Source organism: Muntiacus reevesi, chromosome 17, assembly GCF_963930625.1.
Source record: "Muntiacus reevesi chromosome 17, mMunRee1.1, whole genome shotgun sequence".
NCBI lineage: Eukaryota > Metazoa > Chordata > Mammalia > Artiodactyla > Cervidae > Muntiacus > Muntiacus reevesi.
In genome coordinates, this window is record NC_089265.1 from 20,786,061 (window position 1) to 20,792,527 (window position 6,467).

Consider the following 6,467-nt stretch of genomic DNA (forward strand, 5'->3'; position numbering starts at 1 on the left):
TATTCACCTCCCCTGGTGAAGCAAAGAGTATTCAATCTTGTTATAAAGAGACAGGGAACAGACTTAGAGAATGAACTTATGGTTACCAGGGGGGAAGGGTGGGAGACAGTGGGAGTTTGGGATTGACAAGTGCACTCTACTGTACTTAAAATAGATAACTAAAAAGGACCTACTTTAAAAATAAATACATTTTAGACAAGATAAAAGTGACATTACATGAAAATGCTTGAAAATAAAAATATGTGCCATAGAGTATCTATGTAACTAAATTGTTCTCTGTATCTCCTTCTTATTGTGAAGCATAGGCATCACAAATTCTCAAAAAAAAAAAAAAAAGAAAGAAAGAAAAGAGAAAGAGACATGGGCATTTCTGTGCTCTAGAAGAAAAAGGACCAGGATGTTTTAAGTGCTCAACTATATTTTAACATACAGTTGCAATGTAATATGCTCTGTTCAGTAAGTCAGTATCTGAGCTATGACAAATGTTATGTGCTAAATGTTTGTGTCCTTCCAAAATTTGTATGTTGAAATCCTAACCCATCCCCATGTGATGGTATTAAGAGGTGAGACCTTTGGGAGATGATTAGGTCATGAGGGGGTATCTCATGAATGGAATTCATTCTCTTATAAAAGAGACCCCAGAGAGCTTCCTTACCTTTTCTGCCCCATAAGAGAACAGTCATCTATGAACTAGGAAGCAGACCCTTACTGGACACCAAATCTGTCAGAACTTTGACCTTAGACTTGCCAGCCTCCCGAACTGTGAAATTTGTTTGCGGTTTAAACCCCCCAGTATGTGGTATTTTTGTAATAGCAACCTGTGGCTGCTTCTCTTCATTCTGCTTTGAAAGCATGAGGCACCCCTGTGGGCAGTGGATAAAAATTAAAATATAGGAAAAAACTCATAATGTTTCCTTATTTCCCTGCTAAATCCATGTGCTGTCTGGAAATAATATAAAAAGTAAACTAAGAATGGGGTCATGTTTGTCTTCTGCGAATCTTTATGAACAACAATAAGAACAGCTAATATTTCTTGAAAACTACAAGTTCTTCATTTAATCCTTACAACCACCTTGGATGCTGTTATAATCCACATCTTAGAGATGAGGAGACTGAGAAAAGCTGACTCACCCTCACCCCTCTTTTCCCGCTTATTTAGCTTTTTCAAAAGCTTCCTTGTCTGTTTGGGCCTTCAGTCTTCTTTCTCCCACCCCCACCTGCCATCTAGAAGTCCATCAAATCTATCACTCCTTATAAATTTTAAATGTCCAGTTGCAGTTTTAAATGTTACCTTTCCTAGGGATCTGGGAATTTTACAGAGATTAAAACAAACTAAGATAATAAAATTCTAGGTGGAATGTGATGTTGGAGAAGGCACAAGGGTACATGTTATTATGCCAGTTATCACGTGAAGCTCAGTACATTTAAGAAGGCTTCTCAAATTTATATAACTAGGTAAGTGGGATTCAGTCCTCAATCTCACTGCAAAGTCTAAATTCTTAACGACTGTATTATCCTTCCCACCATGCGCTGGGCCTTAAGCTAAGAGCTGAAGAGAGAAAGATGTATGACTTTATCCCCTCTCAGCCCTTAAGGAACTGCCATCTGGTGAGAGGAGTCAGAAAGAGAAGTCAGATATTATAATTCTTTGTGGTGAGGGTGAGGGTAGAGTCTGCCACTGGCTACTGTGAAAGGACAGAGCGGAGCACATTTCCTGGTCTTCCTGGAGAAAGTGAAAACATTAGGCAGAAAACTTGTTCCAAAAGGAACATACTTGTGTTAAACTCATCTAGCTCCTTACTAAAACGTTTTATCCTTGTAATGGGCTAAAGAGGATGCAGCAAGTCGTCATGACTGGATTTCGTCATGTTCACGGTGCCTACCTACACTCTGCTTCTCCCTCTCGTGCTCCTCACCCGGCCTCCCCTTCCATTCTCTCTTTCTCGTCCTCATATTATCACTAAGCCCGAGCATCACAGATTTTGTACAACTGATCTGATGGGTTCTCAGTTCAGTTCAGTCGCTCAGTCGTGTCCGCCTCTTTGTGACCCCATGGACTGCAGCACGCGAGGCCTCCCTGTCCATCACCAACTCCTGGAGTCGACTCAGACTCGTGTCCAGCGAGTCGGTGATGCCATTCCAGCCACCTCATCCTCTGTCGTCCCCTTCTCCTCCTGCCTTCAGTCTCTGATGGGTTCTAGGGACGTGTAAAAACAGCTCATGTAATTTTGCCTTGAAATTCTTCTTTGTTCTCTCCTTGTCACGTTGGTCAGTTCTGTGTCTCAGTCGCCTGCAGACAGCATGGCTTGTAGGTGCGTAGGATGGCTTATGTTCTTTCATTTAATGAAAAGCTGAGTGAACGGCTATATGAGTGAACGAAGAGAGGAACGAATGCGTTAATTATGTTTGGTTTCAGCAAGAATCAAAGTTCAGAAACGCTGAAGAATTTTAACAGCAGGGGGCAGCAAGCATTAGCTTTTTTGTTGTCGCTTTTAACCCTGCAAGTCAACATTGTCGAACGCTTGAGTCATATTAGCTTCATGTGAGAAAGAGAGCGTGATAATTTAAAGATTAAACATCTGTCCTCAGCTTCCATTGCTTGTATAGAACAAGGCGCCTTTTTTTTTTTTCAGAGTTCTTTCCTCAAAAATCTCAAAACTGTTCATGTGGAGTTATATATATCCTTGGCCAGCAGATGGCAGCACTTCTCTTGGGTCAGGAATATCGAACAATATTTTCGGGGAAAAAAGGATACAGAGGGCATGAAAACTTTATTTTAAAGATTGCCAAAGTAAAAATACTAACTAGAGAATTAGACCTTCTATGTCACAAATATCTAGATTAAAGGAAGGTAGAATTTTAACCACGAGTACATTGTTCATTTTGAAGCAAGGTGATAACAAAAATGTTTTAAAATGTCAAGTTTGAGCCTTTCAAAAGGTGAGCTGTAATTGATGGCAATCATTTGGATTTTCCTGTGTACTTCAACAATGTTCCCTTATCAGATTTTTCAGAGATCGTGTCCCAGATGTTAGCCAAGAGAAAGACACTTGCACAGAGACACAATACTTTTAGATTACTGATTAATAGCACTAAATGGCTTCCTACGTTGTCCTTGGCTACATTATTTGAGTGTCAACAGAGTACCTCAAAGTCTCTTACATATTATCAGGTCTTCAGCTTTTCTAAACATTTAACTGCTTTAGTTGGACATTTATAATCAGATTAAAAACAGTAACAGCGTCTATAGTTTGAGTACTTGAGCTGCAAAGGAAAATGCAGACCTACTGGTTTTTGAGACTGACAGCTCTTACCCTGAAACTCACACAGGCCTGTGAAACTTCCATCTGGGTAAAAGAGCAGAGGCCAGTCTAGCGCTTAGTTTCTTTTTAGATTTTCCTCTCCTTAGCTGTGCAGAAAAATAATAACTGCTTGAATGGGAATACAAAGTATTTCATTGCGTTTCTGCGTATAATGAAAAGTCCCTTTCTCTGGCTCTTTGATTTCCCACATGAAACTCAACTTGGATTTTACTGTAATAACAAAGAGCACCAGAAAAAACAGAAGAGCATATTTGCTTAAATTGCTGTTTGCACCAAATGAAACTCCCTAATGGGGTTATCACTAGGTCAAGCTGCTCTCTGCTTTTCACCGAGGCTGAATCAAGGGCAAATGAATTCAGAAACTTGGGTAGGTTTAGATTCTTTAAACATGATTTTAGTGAAGTTTTGCCTTCTTGACAAAATAGTCTTTCAGCTTTTCTGTTTGACTAACAACTGAAAGATACATTAGAAAAGGATTAGAAGTACTAAAGAGTGATCCTGTATTAGAAAATGACTCTTAGATATAATTTTATTTCCAAAGAATAATGCTGCTCCAAATAGTCTAACGTGGTCTCACATCTAGACCATGCTTCTAGACACTAATCTTGAAGCATGGTCTCCAATTCCAGACTATTTGGTGTTGAATCTTCGTGCACTCTGTGCTTCAGTTTCCTCATCTGTCAAATGAGGAGGATATTACTAGTCTGGTGTGAAAGTTCAATTTAATACTTGCAAGGCATCAGGAACACAGTTAAATACTATATGTGCTAGTGATGATGGCGAGGTACCAGGCCCTGCATTGAGAGAGAAATTGATAAAATTCTGCTCCTGTCTTTGGGGAGTTTAGAGCCTCTTAGGAGGAGTCACATAAATAAAAAAGAGTAATAAATTACAGATGTAAGGGAGAAGATATATGGAGTTTGGAGAGAAGAGTACAAGGGTGTCTTGAGGAAAGGCCCTTGAGCTGAATCGTGAAATATGAGAGAAATATGACTTCTGTGCTCGCAGGCAAGAAGGGGCTTGTGAACATGGGACTGAAGGCAGGGCATTTACAGAGCTGCCTTTCTCAGCACGTGACCTGAGCACAGGGTATGGGCTTAAGGGGTGAGTGAAAGGTGAAGTCCTATAGGCAGCAGACGTCAGAGTCCAGCCTTGCAAAGAGGGCCCTGTGACCTGAATTTGAAATTAGATTGGTTTTGTTTGGCTCATTCAGTATTTTCCTTAAATCAGGGACATTTAAAATTTAGCATGTTTTACATGGGAAAATAGGGATTCCGGGCTTTCCAGAAAATCTAGAGGATCTGGTGACACTGTTGAAGTTCCAGGGCAGCGACATGGGTGACGTGTGTACCGCCCAGTCCGCTCCAGGCCTCTCCTCCTTCAGCATGATCATCAACCTCCTGTCCATCAGCATTTACGTCTTTGATCTTTGTATTATATACACTAAGAAGTTCTGACTCTCTTCTGTAGGGAGTGCAGAGCATTACAGTGTTTTAATTAGGAGATTCTGTGTGATCTAATTGCATTTTCACATGGAAGATAAAGCAAACGTTTTATCAGGAGAAGTGACTGGACACACAGCAGGGCCATGGAATATCATTGGCTTTTACTATATGATTTTATTAGTAAATCAATTCCATTCTGTGAAAACCATGACTTCTAATCTTGTTATGGAGGAGTGATCAATCTTCTAGTCCCCTATATGTTATTTTTATTTTTAAAGGTATGCTGCAAGTCCAGGATTTTAAGAGGAGAACTCAATCGAGTTTGACAGCTCCTTTAAGGATCAATAGATGGTCCCCTTAGAATTGATAGTGAGATAAAATCATATCTTAGGACATCTGGAAAGGGCTAAAGCGAATGCATACATTTCAGCAGGGGAGGGGGATGGTACAAAACAAGAGCTATGGAGAAGCAGCAAAGTATTTCTAGCAGAGGAGTTTCACTCTCTAAAAGGCACTCTTACTATAAAGACAACCTCTCATCTTCAAATAATCTGTGATTTTCCGGGGGAAAGGCACCTGACTTAAGTTGAGGTGATAGACACAAATAAACCAAGTGTTTTCCTGACTAACCATTGGAAGGTCAGCAGAGTGGAAGCAGCTGGGCTGGAATCAAAGTCCAGAGTGATGGAAACATTTATGAAGCATCTTGTGCGCACTTCTCTTTTGGGTCAGGGACGGGAGAGGGGAAGCTAATCATGGGGTGGTAGTATAGTCGCTAAGTCATGTCCAATCTTGCAACCCCATGGACTGTAGCCCACCAGGCTCCTCTGTCCATGGGATTTCCCAGGCAAGAATACTGGAGTGTATTGCCATTTTCTTTTCCAGGGGATCTTCCTGACCCAGAGAATGAACCCACATCTCCTGCAATGGCAGGTGCATTCTTTACCACTGAGCCACCAGGGTAATCATGAGAGGGGTGAACTGATCCTAGGCTCACACTCTCAGTTTCTGTAAAAGCATCAGTTGGTTTGTAGCAAGAGAGCTGTGCCAGGAGGCAGTAGGCTAGAGACCCAGGGTAGGTGGATGTTACAGGTGTGAGTCTGAAGACAGTCTGGAGGGAGAATTTCTTCTTCCTCTGTGGAACTCAGTTTTTCTCTCTAAGGCCATCAAATAATTGGATGAGGCCCATCCACGGTAGGGGCTTCCTGAGTGGCTCAGGAGTTAAGAATTCGCCTGCAATGCAGGAGATTTGGGTTCAATCCCTGGATTGGGAAGATCCCCTGGAGGAGGAAATGGCAACCCCCTCCCATGTTCTTGTCTGGAGAATCCCATGGAGAAAGGAGCTTGGCAGACTTTAGCCCTTGGGATCGCAAAAGAGTCAGACCCAACTTAATGCCTACACCACCAGCACCAGCACCACCATCCATTCAGTTCAGTCACTCAGTCGTGTCTGACTCTTTGCAACCCCATGGACTGCAGCACGCCAGACCTCCCTGTCTGTCACCAACTCCCGGAGCCTACTCAAACTCATGTCCATCACATCAGTGATGCCATCCAACCATCTTTTCCTCTGTCGCCCTCTTCTCCTCCTGCCTTCAATCTTTCCCAGCATCAGGTTCTTTTCCAATGAGTCAGTTCTTCGCATCAGGTGGCCAAAGTATAGGATAATCTGTTTTTTTTTTTTTAAGTCTATGCATCT